We start from the raw sequence: 19,549 nt of genomic DNA, 5'->3' as shown, positions 1-19,549 counted from the left end.
TATTTCTACTTGCTTTCTGCACTATAAAAAGCATGACCCTTCTGCACTTTTGACAGACACAACACTTATTGAATACTTTCACTTTCAATACTCCTACATTCTCAATTCAATACTCTACTCTCTTCTGAAATCTTCTGGCTATGTATTTGCAATTTGGTTTTTCTACTGCTCTTCTCTTCTTATTTCCCTGAAACTGGTATGTTCTAATTTAACTTTTAGCTTTATCCCTATGTGTTTGCTTTACAGTTTCAACAATCTTGTCTACTTTGTTGTTTATGTTTAGTATTGAATATGTTGTTCTCTTTGCATCTATTGTTGTGTGAATTCCCCATACCCTTATTCCCTTCTATGTATTTGAGTTAAGGTTCAGGCATGGTAGTATCCAAATTGCTGCTCATGTCTAGACTTGATCCTTTAATGGATCCTAACCCCCAAACCATGTGGCCAATAGGCTGGTTAGGGGTGTGCCAGCACTCCTAATTTTTGGGTATGACTACCAGCCTGTCTTGGCCTTCCCCAAAATCCCCTATATGCACATGCACTTTCTCTTAGATTCTAAGTTCTGCCCCCCTTCCTATGAGCCTTGCTTTGGGACCTTGAGCTCCCTCTAAACTTGGACATTTGAGGGCTGGCCCTTCCACACTGCATTATAATCCACTTCTGCAATATATTTGGGTGTAAGAACTGTTCAGAGTCCACTTGCTCTTAGGGAACTCTCACACATCCCAAATAGGATAAAGGCTTTGGAATTTGATCTTTGGAGTTGGTGTACTTCATGCTTCAGACAGAAGTCTGAATCAGGCTCTCCTTTGTTGGGATTTTAGCTTTTTGATGTAATTTTTACTTTCCTTTCTTCATTCTGGGCTGTAATAATTTGTAATAACTCATGGGGGCTTATAGTGAAAAGGGGAGGGGTACTCATGTATGCATAAAGGCTAGATATCATGCTCATTAGGTCTTTATTTCTGCAAATCATGGCAAGTTCTGCATTTCGGCATCTTTGAAATCCTGTTTTAGGTTCTGCACTTCTACATTTTCATATAGAAATCCTATTTTAGGTGTTGCACTTCTACATTTTCATATAGAAATCATGTCTATAAACTTCTGCACTTTTGCATCTTAGAAATCCTGCCTATAAGTTCTGCATATATATCATATCAATAGCTTTTGCATTTCTGCATCTCATATAGAGAACATGACTATAAGATTCTGCATTTTGCCTATCATATAGAAAGCATGTCTATAGGGTTTCTGAATACTGCATACGTATCCATCACTAGGCAAACGATATATAGGTTTAAATTATAAAAATCAGCATTTTAGACGCCATGCCTATAGGATTTTTGCATTTTCGTAATGGTTAAAATCAGTCACACTTAGAAAGCATGCCTATACGAATAAGCATCTAATCTGAATCCCCAACTTGCTTATAAGTTTAAAATCAGTAATAGCATTGCTTAAACGCTTGCAGAACTTATGTTCCTACTGTTAATAAATCTGCTTCTGAAATAAGTATCTTTCTCTAGTATTTAGATATCATGCCTATAGGTTTAGCCTAGGCAAGTTATAAGGTAAATTAGCTAATTGAATCAGACTCTGTTAATTCCAACCAACAGGTAGGTCTGATTCCGATTTCTTATCTGAAATGTGTAATGGACCAGTCTGCCTCCTTAACGTTTAAGTTTAATTCAGACAATAACCAGTATCTGCAAGACATGCTAAACAATTTGTCTTTACGTGAGAAGGCATGTCTGAGCCTTTTAAATTGTTATGTGTTTCCCATATCTGACTTATGTGTTTTTGTTTGTCGTTTTAGAATTTTATCTTTTTAAACCATACAAAGCTCAAACTTCCCTTCACTTTAGGACTAGTAGTCCCAAATGCCTTCGGGACTGATAGGCTTGGGGCGGGTACTAGCATGCAATAAGTAAACGAAACCATTCCGCGTTTAATACCTCAACGGGGTGGGAAATGGTAGATATGGATATGATGACCGGTGCGCTAATACCACGTGTAACCCCTTTTCTGAGGAGTAATTACCGGGTATTGCATTGATGTGATCCATATTATTTATAAACCTAAGACCCCCCTTCCCTTTACTTGTTTATTTTATTACTTTCAAAATTTCAAACTCTTTTTTCTCAAATTTCAACTTCCTTGTCTCATCAAACTTTGACTTATTTGCAATCACAATGTGACAACCCCTCATATTTGAAACCCTTAATTGCATATTTATTGTTTGTACTTAAGTCACAATTGTAGCATGGCCGGGAACCACACTAGTGGATCTTGAGGGGTGCCTATCACCTTCCCCTCAAGATAATTTCTAGCTCTTACCCAAACTCTGGTTTTTCTAAACAAATTCTTCCTAGTGTCCTAGTGTACTTAATCATTAGGTGGAGACACTTCAAATCAAAAAACCCAATTCCCAAAAGGGAACGAGTTGTCCTCCCAAATATCATAAACCCGATTTCACGAGAAAAAGAGGGCACGACAGCCTGGCGACTCTGCTGGGGATTTCTTTAAGGCTTTTACCATTTCATGCTATTTGTGACTTTATGCTTCCTTAAATGTCTTTAATGCCTTTAAGTATTTATTTTGCTCTCCTACTTCGAAAACTGACTTGGCTCTTCATTTCTTCTATTTATTTCTCTTAATGCTTTCTTTTACCGCTTTCCTTTAATACTATTGTAATTTTGAGCAATTATTGTAATTATTACCTTATGAATGTGCAAATACATGACAATTTGTTTAATTATTGTAACTGCATATTCAACATCATATTCCACTTGTGCCAAACAAAATACCATAGCAATGCTTATAATGAGTGGTTGCGCCCTTCCGATATTATTACCCCCTAAATTTGGCAAAGGCGTATTTGCGGTAAAACCAGTCGATCAACGGTGTAGTCGACGGTTCCGTGACTTTCCCTCTTGAGTTGTCCACTCAAGGGCACCAGTCTAATACCCCATAGAAACCCTACTCATGCATCACTGTCAAAACCTAGCCGAGTCAGTTATGTTGTCCACATAATGACTCTTTAAGATAGCCTTGTCCAAAGTTCACTGGGTTTCCTTGGAACCCAAACGGACATTACCACGTTCTGTGCATTTATTTGGAGAACTAAATGCTGCTTATACCAATTATTGATAGTTAAATAGTCGAGTCCGGCAGGGGTAAGGGCCTAACGCTTTTGTTTTACAAAAATGAGGCATGAAGTCCCCATATTCGGCATGGTCACCAACATCCACCCAAAATTGCTAAATTGGTGGGAAGACCTTCATTCCAGTGATCAGACCCTTGTCCGGAAATACTTGGGAAATTTACTTTCCCTTCTGGAAATCTAACCCAACAACAAAATTATTGAAGCTGCCACCCTATTCTAGGATTGCGATAGGTCTATGTTTCGCTTCGAGGAGATTGAGATGACACCCCTACTAGAGGAAATAGGGGGACTGGCTGGTATACCATGGGAGAATCTGGGTTTGTTAATGCCAGAGAATCGCACAGGTAGAGGTTTTCTCAAGATGATGGTTTTAAAGAAGAATCTGGATTTAACTTGCCTGAAGGAGTCATACATTCCCTTTGATTATTTGTACGAGAGGTACGGTCACAGCAAATCCTACCATACCTATCCTGATGAGTTCGCCCTTACATCATTAGGACATATCCATCAAAGGGTCTTCATCTTTATGTTTTTTTTGGGGATGATAGTATTTCCTATAAAGAAGGCTAGGATCCATACTAAAGGGGAAGCTAAAGGGAAATTCTCTCCCAACTGGCAGGGTTCGTACATGGTTCACCAGGTTCTGACAGGAGGAACCCTCTATCGCGCCCCCTTTTTCTCGCGAAATCGGGTTTATGACATATGGGAGGACAACTCGTTCCCTTTTGGGAATTGGGGTTTTTGATTTGAAGAGTCGTCACCTAATGATTAAGTGCATTAGGACACTAGGAAGAATTTGTTTAGAAAAACTAGAGTTTGGGTAAAGGCTAGAAATTAACTCGAGGGGAGGGTGTTAGGCACCCCTCAAGATCCACTAGTGTGGTTCCCGGCCATGCTACAATTGTGACTTAAGTACAAACAATAAATATGCAATTAAGGGTTTCAAATATGAGGGGTTGTCACATTGTGATTGCAAATAAGTCAAAGTTTGATGAGACAAGGAAGTTGAAATTTGAGAAAAAAGAGTTTGAAATTTTGAAAGTAATAAAATAAACAAGTAAAGGGAAGGGGGTCCTAGGTTTATAAATAATATGGATCACATCAATGCAATACCCGGTAATTACTCCTAAGAAAAGTGGTTACATGTGGTATTAGCGCACCGGTCATCATATCCATATCTACCATTTCCTACCCTGTTGAGGTATTTAGATGCGGAATGGTTTCGTTACTTATTGCATGCTAGTACCCGCCCCAATCCTATCAGTCCCGGAGGCATTTGGGACTACTAGTCCTAAAGGGAAGGGAAATGTGGGTTTTGTATGGTTTAAAAGGATAAAATTCTAAAGCGACAAACAAAAACACATAAGGCGGATTATGGGAAACACATAACAATTTAAAAGGCTCAGATGGGCCTCCTCACTTAAAGACAGATTGTTTAGCATGTCTTACAAATACTGGTTATGGTCTGAATTAAACTTAAACGTTAAGGAGGCAGACTGGTCTATTACATATTTCAAATAAGAAACCCGGATCAGACCTGCCTGCTGGTTGGAATTAACAGAGTCTGATTCAATTAGCTATTTTTACCTTATAGCCTGCCTAAGTGAAACCTATAGGCATGACATCTAATAATGCAGAAGTGTACTGATTTGTACAAGAAGAAGGCATGTTGATTATAGGAGACATAAGTTCTGCAGGTATTGAGTAACGTTACTACTGATTTTAGATTTGTAAAAGATTCAGATCAGTTGGTTACTCCTATAGACATGCTTTCTAAGCGTTATTGAGTTTAACCTTTACGAAAATGCAGAAATTTTATAGGCATGGTGTTTAAAATGCTGATTTTTATTATTTAAGTCTATAAATGTGTTTACCTAGTGATAGATGCATATGCAGAATTCAGGAAACTCTATAGACATGTTCTCTATGTGATAGGCAGAAACGCAGAAACCTATATATATGGTCTCTATGTATGAAATACAGAAGCTATAGACATGGTATTTATGTATGAAATGCAGAGGTTATAGACATGGTATCTACATATGAAATGCAGATCCTATAGACAAGATTTTTATATGAAATGCAGAACCTGTAGGCATGGTTTCTATATGAAAAATGCAGAAGTGCAGGACTTGCAAACATGATTTCTATATGAAAAATGCAGAAGTGAAAACAGGACATGATTGCAGAAGTAAATACCTATGAACATGATATCTACCCTTATGCATACATGAGTGACCCTCCCCTTTTCACTAACACCCCATAAGTTATTATAAATTATTACAGCCCAGAATGAATAAAGAAAAGTAAAATAAAATTACAACAGAAAGCTAAAAAATCCCAACCAAGGAGAGCCTGATTTAGACTTCTGTCTGAAGCATGAAGTAAACCAACTCCAAAGATAAAATTCCAAAGCCTTTCTCCTATTCGGGATATATCATAGTTCCCTAAGAGTCTCAAGTGGACTCCGGGCAGTGCTTACACCCAAATACATTGTAGAATTGGATTATAGTGCAGTGTGGAAGGGCCAGCCCTCAAATGTCCAAGTTCAGAGGGAGCTCAAGGTCCCAAAGCAAGGCTCATAGGAGGGGGCAGAACTTAGAATCTAAGATAGAGTGCAAGTGCATAGAGGGTATTTTGGGGAAATACAAGACAGGCTGGTGGTTATACCCAGCAATTGGAAGTGCTGGGACACCCCAACCAGCCTATTAGCCACATTGTTTGGGAGTTAGGATCCATTAAAGGATCAAGTCCAGACATGAGCAACAATTTGGATGTTCCCATGCTTTGTACTTTAACTCAAACACATAGAAGACAATAAGGGTATGGGGAATTCACACAGCAACAGATGCAAAGAGACAACATATTCAATACATAACATAAACACCAAAGTAGACAAGATTGTTGAAACTGTAAAGCAAACACATAAGGATGAAGCTGAAAGTAAAATAAGAACATACCAATTTCAGGGAAATAAGAAGAGAAGAGCAGCAGTAAAGCCAAATTGCAAACACACAGCCAGAAGATTTCAGAAGAGAGTAGAGTGTTTAATTGAGAATGTAGGAGTATTGAAATTGAAAGTGTTCAATAAGTATTGTCAGAGTATTGAACTCAAGGTCTTAAAGAGTATTAAATTGGAAGTGTGTAAGAGTGCAGAAGGATCATGCCCTTTATAGTGCAGAAAGCAAGTAATAAAAAGTACGAAAATAGTTTCGAAATCAATCACATAAGGTCTCCCTTCAATTAAGGGATTCTGATTTCAAACGAGCAAGATAATTAAGGAAAGAGTTTGATCAAAATCTTTTCCAAAGTAGCACAAGAAGGGTAAATACAAAGAAGTTATTTAAGGCAAAAGTCCAGTGCTATATGGTTTGTGCAAACATGGAAAGGCGATCACTCAACAGCCAGTGAAATCAAAATTGCAGGATTTGTTCGAACGAACCAAGTCAGGAAAAATGAGGAAAGGGTTTTACTTAAGGAAAATCAACAAAAATCAATCAAACCTTATTAAGAGGTATTCCGAATTAATCACAAGTTGACAAAACCTTTTGAAGGCAAAATTACTCATATATAAAGCATACAGACATATCGAACAAGAAAGAACTATCATGCGAAAAAGCCTAGTATAGAAGAGTTTCGGGTCATAACAAAGAGGCTCAAATCCAGTACATAGACTCAGAATGAGTTTGAGAGTGTCCAGGGTCCCAAATGGAACCCTAGTCCAAAGCACAAAATCAAACTCGCCAAAAAAACCCCAAATCTCAGGGTTTTCAACTCGAGTTAAATACAGAGAAGAGAAGACAAATAACTGAAATAGGCTCAGAGGTCTCTTTCAGGGATTCATGTGAAAACAAACAAATAAAATAGCAGGTTCAAGGCAAATAGAATGAAGAACTGATTTGAAGCATAAAGAACACGTTTTAAGAAAGCTTGGAACTTAAACAAGTTTCAGAAGAGAAACGAGATAGTATAGCACTTAAGAGAACAGTAGAGGAAACATGTTTAACAAAGAACTCAAACAAAATCCAGAAAAAAGGCAACTAAAGACCTAAAAGCTTAGTAGAAAATACAGTAAATGAACATAGGGGTAAACGAACACATAAGATAAACATGTGAAAGCATGATATAGAAACCAGTAGAAGAAAGAACAGAGCATAATAGAAGGACATCCAAAATAAGGCAAACATAAGAACATAGGAGTAGGACATGCAAGGTAGAAAACAGAACATAAAAACATAGCATAGACAGATTCACACAAAGAGAAGAAGAAGAGGAGTCGGAAAACATTTTAAAACCTTTTCAGAGCCCCTAAATCAAAGAGAAGTAATTTTTGAAAGAAAATTAGGAAAAACGTTTAAGAACTCAAGTAGAGCACAGACATAGCATAGATATAAGAAAACAACCAAAGAAAAACCTCGAATAGCTTAGGGTTTCAGAGAAACCCTAGAAATGAGAAATGCTTGGAAGAAGGTCCGATCTTGAGTCGGAGAGGTCAGAAGTAGTCTTCTGATGCTTGAATATGCCAGAGCCAGGCCGGAGAGTCCATAGAACCTTGGATCTGTAGAGATCTGAAAGGACACCATCGAGGGTGGACCTCGAAACTCCGAACACCAAGGGTTTAATGGTGGAGGAGGGTGAGTACAGGCCATCCATGGCTTGAGAAGCTATGGGTTCCGGTGAGATTGTGGTTGAAGGGGGTGAGAGAGGCTAGTGTTTCAGGAACGTTCGAGAGGGTTTGAGAGAGGTAGAGTATTAAAAGGTGGCTGAGAGATGAAAATGAGGGGATTAGGGTAGGGTTAGTGAATTAAAAAAGGTAAGGGGTGATCGTGGTCGTTGATCTAAATGATCAATGGCCTGGATTGAAAGAAAGGGCCATGCGGGTTAATTGGTTGAGGTCGGGGTCGGGTTAGATTAGAATTGGGCCGGTACAATTGGGTTTCATAATTGGGTCAATTAGGGGGGGGGGGGTCAATTTGGCTATGATTGAAATAAAAATGGGTCAGGTTTTAAATAGCCAATTTTTCCTTTTTATTTTATAAAAAATAGTAAAATAATTTTAAAAGTAAATTAAGTGTGCTGTATCAGTTAATAGTATATAAATATTGATTTAAAAATGTTGGAACCAATTTTATAATTATAAAAATGCTATTAAATCTTAAAGTAGGCTAGAATTGCAATTATATGCAATTTAGCTTTAAAAATACCAAATAAATTTATAAAAATATATAAAAATTAAATTAACTATATTTTGGTATAAATATGGGAATAAAATAAATTATCCACCAAAATAATAATATTGGGAATAATTATTGGATTTATACTACTGAAATGAGCAATAAATTGATTTTAAAAATCTTTAAAAATTGGGAAAAATACTAAAACATTTGGGCATGCTTATATATGCGTACATATGTTATTTTGAAAGTATTTTTTATATATGAAAAATATACAGGGAAAAATTGGGTATTAATAACTGTCCCTCTTTACACGGGAAGGATGAAAGAGTTGTCGGGTAAAGATATGATGGCCAATTTTGACCGAATGAAACGACTTGAAGAATTTGACCGTGCTCTTGTTCTTGAGCTTCCTAAATATCCCTGGTCTTACAAAAATCAGGCCATATGTAGTTCAGGATCCATCAGCGGAATATGCTGACGGAGGTTTTACAAGAACGGATGCGATATTCAGGTCAGGAAGGATAGTTAAGGTCTAATTCGGGCTGCGGGAACTGGAGTGGGATCGCTCTTGCTGAGATGGCCATTGATAGCCAGTTTACCTATAAATGAGCAATACGAACATATATTGTACATAATTTTAAACGTGATGCAAGTTCTGTTGGACCATGAATGCTGTCTTTGGACGGTTAAGATAATGTCCTCAGACCATGACGTCCTGGGCCATGAAGCGTATAATAAAGGATTCATAGGCCATGAAATGATGCTCTCGGGCTATGAAGATGATGCCTCCAAGCTATGATGCCTTTGAATAATGATATGCAAAAGATAAAATGGGGTCCTCAGGCCATGGCATGGCATTCTTGGGCTATGAAAATGGTGCCTCCGAATAATGATGCCTTTGGACAATTTGGCGATCTTTCAGCCCATGAGATGTAGAAGGAGGCGATCTTTCAGCCAATGCAAAAAATGTAAATGCGGTGGCGGTATTTCAGCCGATGCAAGATGTAAATAGAAAGTGGCGATATTTTAGCCATCCAAAAATGTAAACGAGGTGGCGGTATTTCAGCTGATGCAAGATAGAAAGTGGTGATATTTCAGCCATGTGAGAAAAATAAAAGTGGCGATATTTCAGTCGTGCAAGATGTAGATGAAGGTGGTGATCTTTCAGCCATGCGAGACATAAATAAAGTGGCAATATTTCAGCCATGCAGGTGGAGATAGGGTTTAGTCTCGAAAGGTAGAATGGTAGCCTTATGCGATGCAGCGAAATGCAGATGGAGGTAGAGCTTTACCTCAGAAGGCAAAATGGTAGCCTTATGCAATGCAGAGAATGCAAATGGAGACAGAGCTTAGTCTCGGAAGGCAGAATGGTAGCCTTATGCAATGCGGCAAAATGCAGATGGAGGTAGAGCTTAACCTCGGAAGGCAGAATAGTAGACTCATGCAATGCAGGAAATGCAAATGGAGGTAGAGCTTAACCTCGGAAGACAGAATGGTAGCCTATGCAAGTCAAAGAATGCAGATGGAGGTAGAGCTTAACCTCGGAAGGCAGAATGGTAGCCTTATACAATGCAGATGGAGGTAGAGCTTAACCTCAGAAGGCACAATGGTAGCCTTATGCAATGCAAAGAATGCAGATGGAGACAGTGCTTAGTCTCGGAAGGCAGAATGGTAGCCTTATGCAAGAAATAAAAGGCAGGTGGCAGTAGAGTTTTCTTAGTTGATATCTGATTTCGATATTATGGCTGCTGGGGATATTGTATGCGTATAGCAATTGTGAGTAGGTGACGGTTCTGAGAGTTGTATTCCTGATCAGTATGAGTGTATAGTATATTCGATGATTTTCCATCTCAGGTGCCTGCATCCAAAGAAAAATCGTGAGTTTTGTAAAGGGGAAAGTTTAGTTCGTATCCCGCTGACTTTGCTTGACCTGCTCAGCTCTGTTTCTGTGATACTATCCATATCATTAGGGTAGCGTTGCTAAACAAAGCAATTTTTGTAACAGACATGCATGATTTAGTAAAAGCATAATATAAGTGCATAATTAAGAATAATTTTCTTTAGATGAACCGACGACTGCGACATGGTTCAAAACATTGCAACTTCGCTTGCTCTGGAATTTTGAGAGTCCTCCTAGAAATTCTGCCCCAGTTTACTGGGCTGCTACTCCTGACGGCTGTTAATGATAAATGGCTGGAATCGACTTCGGAATTTTGAGGGTCCTCCTTAAAATTCTGCCCTAGTTTCCAATAGCGGGGAAAATGGAAATTTTATTGAACTATGACCGAACCCATAGGGCTACCTACATATCCCCTCTTAAATAGGAATCAGGTCAGGCGTAATTCAAATTACATCATAAAAGAAAGCATAAAGGTTACACATAGTATCGCTTGACTGTGTCTGAACTGATTGGCTTTGGCCAAACTTCTCCATCAATTTCTGCAAGTATGAGGGCTCCTCCTATCAGAACTCAGTGAACCATGTACGGACCCTTCCAGTTTGGAGAGAATTTCCCTTTGGATTCCTCTTTATGCAGAAATTTTTTCTTAAACACTAGCTGCCCCGGTGCGAATTGTCTCGGCTTGACTCTTTTGTTGAAGTCTCTGGACATTCTGTTCTGATAAAGCTGACCATGGCAAACTGCATTCATTCTCTTTCCATCTATAAGAGCTAGTTGCTCGTAACGACTCTTCACCCATTCTGCGTCATCAAGCTCTGCTTCCTCTATGATCCTTAAGGAAGGAATTTCTACCTCAGCAGGTATGACTGCTTCGGTACCATATACCAACATGTAGGGAGTTTCCCCAGTTGATGTGCGGACTGTGGTGCGGTATCCCAATAAAGCAAATGAGAGCTTCTTGTGCCACTGCTTATGCTTCTCTATCATTTTCCTTAGTATCTTCTTGATATTCTTGTTGGCAGCTTTTACGGCTCCGTTCATCTGAGGTTTGTAAGTTGTATAATTCTTGTGTTTGATCTTGAAGGTTTCACATATGGCCTTTATCAAGTCACTATTGAGATTGGAACCATTATCAGTAATGATTGATTCTGGGATCCCGAATCGACAAATGATGTGGTTACGGACAAAGTCTGCCACAACTTTCTTAGTCACTGCTTTGTATGATGCTGCTTCAACCCATTTGGTGAAATAATCAATTGCCACTAGAATGAACCTGTGCCCGTTTGATGCGGTGGGTTCGATAGGTCCGATAACATCCATTCCCCAAGCGACGAACAATCACGGTGAGCTTGTTGCATTAACCTCATTTGGGGGAACCTTTATCATGTCCGCATGTATCTGACAGCGATGGCACTTTCGGACATACTAGACGCAGTCTGTTTCCATAGTCATCCAAAAATAACCTGCCTGGAGTATCTTCTTGTCTAAGACAAAACCGTTCATATGTGGACCGCTGGTCCCAGCATGGATTTCCTCTAGTATCCAGGATGCTTCCCTTGCATCGACACACCTTAATAATCCTAAATCAGGAGTCCTCCTATACAGGATTCCTCCGCTTTGGAAGAAATTGTTAGATAACCTACGAAGTGTGCACTTTTGAGTGGTGTTGGCAAGCTCTGGGTATTCTCCTTTTGCCAAGTATTCCTTGATATCATGAAACCAAGGTTTTCCGTCCGCTTCTTCCTCTACATGAACACAGTAGGCTGGCTGATCATGAATCTTCACCGGAATGAAGTTCTTATCTGGATGTTGTATCATAGTGAACAAGGTAGCCAATGCATCGACAAACTCATTCTGGACTCTGGGAACATACTGGAATTCTGTATTTGTGAACCTCTTTCTCAATTCCTGCATATGATACAGATAAGAGAGTATCTTGGAGTTCTTGGTTGCCCATTCTTCTCGGACCTGATGTATAAGCAAGTCTGAATCCCCGATTACTAGCAACAATTGGATGTTCATGTCAATGGCTATCTTGAGTCCCAAGATGCAAGCTTCGTACTCGGTCATGTTGTTGGTGCACGGGAACCTGAGTTTGGCGGACACCGGATAATGCTGACCGGTTTTTGATAGTAGAACTGCTCCTATGCCAACTTCTTTGAAATTTGATGCTCCATCGAAAACCATTCTCCAACCATCATAGGATTCTGCAATGTCTTCTCCTATGAAGGATACCTCCTCATCAGGAAAATACGTCTTTAAGGATTCGTATTCTCTGTCCACGGGATTCTCGGCAAGATGATCTGCCAAAGCCTGTCCCTTGATCGCTTTCTGAGTCACATAGACAATGTCGAATTCACTCAGCAGGATTTGCCACTTGGCTAGCTTGCCAGTGGGCATGGGCTTCTGAAAGATGTACTTCAATGGATCCATCATTGATATGGAGTACGACGTATAGGCACATAAATAGTTCCTTAACTTCTGAGCTACTCAAGTCAGAGCACAACAGGTGCGTTCCAACAGAGAATACCGGGCCTCGTATGGGGTGAACTTCTTGCTGAGATAATAGATGGCCGGCTCCTTCCTTCCCATTTCATCATGTTGTCCCAGAACACAACCGAATGCTCCATCCATTACTGCAAGGTAGAGCAATAGAGGTCTTCCCGGCTCGAGCGGGACCAAGACTGGCGGTGTGGACAGGTACTCATTGATTCTGTTGAAGGCTTTTTGACAGTCATCAGTCCATTCAGCAGCGGTGTCCTTCTTCAACATCTTAAAGATTGGCTCACAGATGATAGTAGATCGAGCTATGAACCGGCTGATGTAGTTGAGTCTTCCCAAGAAACTCATTACGTCCTTCTTGTTCTTTGGAAGTGGCAACTCTTGAATGGCTTTGACCTTTGACGGATCCAGTTCTATTCCTCGGTGACTCATAATGAACCCAAGTAGTTTTCCGTCAGGAGCCCCGAATGCACATTTTGCAGGATTCAGCTTTAAATTGTACCTTCTTAGTCAATTGAAGAACTTCCTCAAATCTTCCATGTGATCAGTGGCTTTCTTGGACTTGATGATGGCGTCATCTACATATACCTCGATCTCCTTGTGTATCATATCATGGAAAATGGTAGTCATGGCCCTCATGTAGGTGGCCCTAGAATTCTTTAATCCAAACGGCATCATCTTGTAACAATACATTCCCCACGGCGTAATGAAATCCGTTTTCTCAGCATTTTCTTCATCCATCCGGATCCGATGATACCCAACAAAACAATCAACAAACGACTGCAGCTCGTGCTTAGCACAGTTGTCAATTAGAATGTATATGTTTGGCAAGGGTAAGTCATCTTTGGGACTGGCCCGGTTGAGGTCCCGGTAGTCGACATAGACTCTGATCTTCCCATCCTTCTTTGGTACTGGCACGATGTCGGCTAACCATGTTGGATACTCTACTACTCTGAGAACCTTAGCTTTGACTTCCTTTGTGAATTCTTCCTTGATTTTCAAACTCATGCCAGGCTTGAACTTCCTAAGCTTCTGCTTTACTGGTGGGTAAGTCGGATCAGTTGGCAGCTTGTACGCCACAATAGATGTACTCAAACCAGTCATGTCGTCATATGACCAGGCGAATATGTCCTCATATTCCTTCAAAAATTCTGTGTATTCTTCCTTTTCTGCCGGTGACAAATGAACACTGATCCGAGTTTCTTTGACATTTTCTGCATCTCCCAGGTTAACAAACTCGGTCTCGTCCAAGTTGGACTTAGATCTGTTCTCAAAATCCTCAAACTCTTTATCATCTTCCTGTGAGTTCGTTTGTTGCGTTGTCTTGTTACATGTTACAGTTGTTGGTTCATCAAGATAAGTAATAGTAATACTATAAATAAAGGAAATGAGATAAAGTAATAAGAGTAAGTTCATAAGAAAAATCGAAATGCTTTGAAAAATTCCATAACTGTTTTGAACATTGAAGATCTTATTGCAAAATTAAAAGGCAAAAGGAAAGTCAACTAGTAAAAATGAAAAATAGTGCATGATGCTTGTTCAGCCTTGCTACACCGAGGCTTTTCAGGCTCTGGTGGTTCTGATGGGCCAATTGTTGAGGTGCGCTCCTCGGCTCACGGCTTGTGTGGAAGGGCCTTCCTCCCCCTCCTCCTCGAAAATGAGATAGCAATCCATGTCATCCTCTTCCAAAAACAAATCCCTCATCGCTTCCAGTGCTTCCTCTTCTTTTGACCCATATATAATATCAGCTGGCTGGAAAATCTACTCCAAGCGAGGTATCGGATTCTCTAGTGGATAATAAGGCCCGCGCTATGGCGGCGACCATTCATTGAACTCTTTCCAGGTGTACTCGTATCCCAGACCGAAGGTGGTACCATGTTTCTTCAGCTTGACAGGCTTAGCGATTCCTTGGAGTTTCTTTCCAAGTCCCATGCCTAGCTCATATCCGTACCAGTTCAATATGCTTTCGATTTTGTTGTCCCACCATTTATCCTTGTAAACGGCGTTGACTCGCTCTATGTGATGATAGGTTTCTCCGCCTATCTTCCTTCTTCCTCTGATCGCTGGAATGGTCTGGCGACTGTATATGGGATTGCTACCATCACCGTGGATGATCACCTCTTGGTGATTCCACTCAAATTTCACTGCCTGATATAGGGTTGATGCTACAGCTCCAGTGACATGAATCCATGGTCGTCCCAAGAGCAAGTTGTAAGATGTCGGCATGTCTATTACTTGAAAGTCAACATCAAACCAAGTAGGCCCCATCTGTAAACATAGGCTGATTTCCCCAATAATGAACCTTTGGGAACAGTTGAAGGCTTTGACATTAATGGCCCCGTCTTTGATCTCATGCAGCCCTTTCCCTAATGTTCTAAGTGTTACCAGCGGACAAATGTTGAGGCTAGACCCTCCATCGATCAGGACCTTGGTGATAAAATAATCCTCGCATTGCACGGTGATGTGCAACGCCTTGTTGTGGCTTAGCCCTTCTGGTGGCAACTCATCTTCATGAAAAGTGATTTTCTGACTCTCCAATTCCTGTCCCACCATATTTGCCATTTCTCCTACGGTGATATTGCTTGGTACATACACCTCACTCAACACCTTTAATAAGGCATTCTTATGTGCATTAGAGCTTTGTAGCAGAGCTAAGATAGAGATTTGGCTGGCGTTTTGTTCAAATGATCAATGACTGAATATTCTTTGGCCTGTATCTTCCTCCAGAATTTGTCGGGCCCAGCTTCAGTAATGGCTGGCCGTCCAGATGCCTGCTTACTCGACTCAACCAAGTGTTCTGGAGTATAAACCCTATCGTTCCTTGTCATGTCATGTGCCGCAATTGCTTCTCCGAACTTGGTTTTCCCTTTCCTTCTTGCCTCGGCTGTGTAATCCTATGGTATAGACTTTGTGTGGAACGGTGTTATAGCTGCCATTGCTACCGGAATGGGCACCCTTGCTTTGGAAGGTAATACAACAACCTCAAATAGTACAGGTGCCTCTGGGGACCCAAACTCGACCTCAATTGGTGTTGGCGTCTTTGTAAGGGGTGGTGCTTCAAACTCAAGTGGTACGTACATATTCACCTCGGCGTCCCCAGAAGGCTGAATCTGGACCACAATCGGGTTAAGGGTGACCGTTGATTTCTTTGGCTCGTCGCCCTCTGCGATTAATCCAATTTATCCTTTGAGGTCCCAATCATCCTCTGTCTCAATCAAGTGAACGCATCCACCCTTGTAGTTTGGTAGAGGGTTGCTGCTGAAGTTCAGGGCAGGCTCTTTTGCCACAATGATTTTGTTGTCAATCAAAGCTTGGATCTTATCCTTCAAAGAGCGACACTCATCAATGGTATACCCTTTTCATGCCGGAATGGTATGCACAAGTTTTATTTGGGTTGACCCATTGGGGGAGGGGTTTTCGGGGGTTATGACAGGGATAAGGGTGACATAACCAGCAGTTTTGAGCCTTTCATACAACTGGTCAATTGGTTCGGCAATTGAGGTATACTTTTTAGGAGGTCTGCGGTCGAAATTTGGTCGGGGTCTAGGAAGGTTTTGGCTAGGGGGAGGTGATTGATAGTGGGCTTGTTGGGTGTTATAGGCGTGTGCGGGTTGGGAGTATCTGGGTGAAGTAGGTTAATATGTGGGTGGTGGAGGTGATTGGTAAGTAGGTGGTGGAGCTTGGTAAGAGGGCGAGGGTGCTTGGTAATTTGGGGTAGGTTGATATGTGAGTGGAGGTATTAGGTAGGTTAGGTATTTTATTGGGGATTTTGTTCTCTGTGCAACCATTACGGCACTTACGTCCTTTTTCTTGGACGTGCCACCAGACTATAGAGCCTTTTTGGTAGTCTACAATGCTTCAAGGTTTGTGACCATGCCACTTTTGATACCTTCCTCGATCCTCTCCCCTAGCTTGATGATGTCGCAAAATTTCTGGCTTTCAATCAGCATCAACTTTTCATAGTACTGTGGGTCTTGAGCTCGGACGAAAAATCTGTTCATTTGTTCTTCTTCTATAGTCGGTCTGACCTTAGCAGCCTCTGATCTCCAACGAGTGGCATACTCGCGGAAAGTTTCTGTGAGTTTCTTCTTTAAGTTCTGGATGTAGAACACATCTGGCGCATTCTCCGTGTTGAACCTGAACCTGTCCATGAAATCGGATGCCATACTTACCAAATTTGACCACTTCTTCGGGTCTTGGCTAATGTACCAAGACAGAGCATCTCCTTTCAGACTTGTCATAAAAAGCTTCATGCAAATCTTTCCGTCCTTCCCTACTCCGACCAGATTGTCATAGTATATCCTTAAATGGACTCTGGGATCCCCTGTACTATCAAACATTTCGAACTTAGGAGGTTTGTACCCCTCGGGCAGTTCGACATCTAGTTGTATGCAAAGGTCTTCGTAGTTCAATCCCTCGATTCCCTTCCTTCTTTCAACACCCTGAACTCGGCTAGTCAACTTCTTGAGTTTTGCGGCCAGGTTCCTAATAAGGGAGTCTTTATCATCAGACTCGGGTGTACTTGAGACAGGTTAGGTGGAGGGTATCATGGTTTCCACATAGATAGGGGTGTTATGGTGAGTGTGGAGATGATCATTTGCGGAGTTCGGTGGTTCAGGGACGAGTAGCAGGGTGTTGTTGGAAGTGTGGCAAGTGTTACAGTGGTAATGGGGAGATCGATGGTTTTGTGGTTTCGGGATGTTTTGTGGAGGTGTGGGGTTTTGAGTGTTAGGAAAGTTGACATATGGGGTGGTGAGGGAAAACGACAAGCTTGCCAAATTACGGACTTGATCAAGTTCCTCCTGAAATTTTAGCAGTTTCTGCTCAAGTTAGGATGCACCTTCTTTGGAGACATGAGTACCCTAAGTGATTTCTACCCGTTCAACCGAGTTTTCATTTCTGATGTTGCTCAAATCTTCCATTTTTTCCTTGTTCCTGTTTCTGACGGGACTAGGAGGAGGAGTTGTTGGAGGGCCCTTGGATCTTGTAGAGTATGATGACGATGCCAAAGTGCACGAACTAACCTTTGGGGAGGGGAATAAAACAAAAATAAAAACAAAAGGTAGCAAGTTAGTGCGGATTATAAGGAAAAAATGTTACGATATTTAAACACATAGTGCGAGAATATAAACCATGTCCTAATTTGGGAGCCTCGTTGTGCCCGAGGTAGGCCTAGCGACAAATTGATTTGGAGAACTTAGAATGCTAAATGCCTCATTTTATTGATAAAAAGCAGACGAATCCTAAAACGACACTAAATAACAAGGAATAAAATGTCACTAGTGGCCATTGGCCTTATTACATTTCATAAAGTAAAAGAAAACTCCTATCTATTTGGTCCCAGAAGGACCTTTCTTAGGTTGAATGCTCTCGTTAATCAAATCCTCCAGCTCGCGTAGGTTTACCAGTAGAAATGCCTTTGCCATGTGTTCTCCTTCATTCCTTCAGCGTTCTAGCAGTCGGTGACTTTCTTCCTCACTTTCCCTTCCAATTCCAGCAGACTGTACTCCAGATATTCCAACTTTTTGCTAGCTTTGGCGGCCCTCTCTTTCCACTTGTTGATTTGGTCATTTGATGTAAGACTCCTCCACCAGTCTAGCGAGAGTGAGGGTGTGTTAACCATACCGAAGTTGGGGACCTCGTGCCTCATGTTTCTGCAAGACAAAAGGGTTAGGACCTTACTCCCGCCGGACTCGACTATTTAACTATCCATAATTGGCATAAGCAACATTTAGTTCTCCAAATAAATGCACAGAATGTGGTAATGTCCGTTTGGGTTGTAAGGAAACCCAGTGGACTTTGGACAAGGCTATCTTAAAGAGTCATTATGTGGACAACATAACTGACTCGGCTAGGTTTTGACAGTGATGCATGCACAATTAAACATAGTAGGGTTTCTATGGGGTATTAGACCAGTACCCTTGAGCGGACAACTCATGAGGGAAAGGCACGGAAATATCGACTACACCGTTGATCGACTGGTTTTACCGCAAATACGCCTTTGCCAAATTTAGGGGGTAATAATATCAGAAGGGCACAACCACTCATTATAAGAGTTGCTATGGTATTTTTTTTGGAACGAGTGGAATATGATGTTGAGTATGCAGTTACAATAATTAACCAAATTGTCATGTATTTGCACATTCATAAGGTAATAATTGAAAATTTTGCTCAAATTACAACAGTATTAAAGGAAAGCGGTAAAATAAAGCATTAAGAGAAATAAAGAGAAGAAATGAAGAGCCAACTTAGTTTTCGAAGTAGGAGAGCAAAATAAATACTTAAAGGCATTAAAGACATTAAAGGAAGCATAAAGTCACAAATAGCATGAAATGGTAAAAGCCATAAAAAAATCCCCAGCATAGTCACCATGCTGTCACGCCCCTTTTTTCTCGTGAAATCAGGTTTATGACATTTGGGAGGACAACTCGTTACCTTTTAGGAATTGGGTTTTTTTATTTGAAGAGTCGCCACCTAATGATTAAGTGCATTAAGACACTAGGAAGAATTTGTTTAGAAAAACAAGAGTTTGGGTAAGGGCTAGAAATTATCTCGAGGGGAAGGTGTTAGGCACCCCTCAAGATCCACAAGTCTGGTTCCTTGCCATGCTACAATTGTGACTTATGTACAAACAATAAATAAACAATTAAGGGTTTCAAATATGAGGGGTTGTCACATTGTGATTTCAAATAAGGTAAAGTTTGAAGAGACAAGGAAGTTGAAATTTGAGAAAAAGGAGTTTGAAATTTTTAAAGTAATAAAATAAACAAGTAAAGGGAAGGGGGTCCTAGGTTTATAAATAAT

The sequence above is a fragment of the Nicotiana tabacum genome, chromosome 5 (assembly GCF_000715075.1).
Source record: "Nicotiana tabacum cultivar K326 chromosome 5, ASM71507v2, whole genome shotgun sequence".
NCBI classification, from domain to species: domain Eukaryota; kingdom Viridiplantae; phylum Streptophyta; class Magnoliopsida; order Solanales; family Solanaceae; genus Nicotiana; species Nicotiana tabacum.
This window is presented reverse-complemented; position numbering follows the sequence as displayed.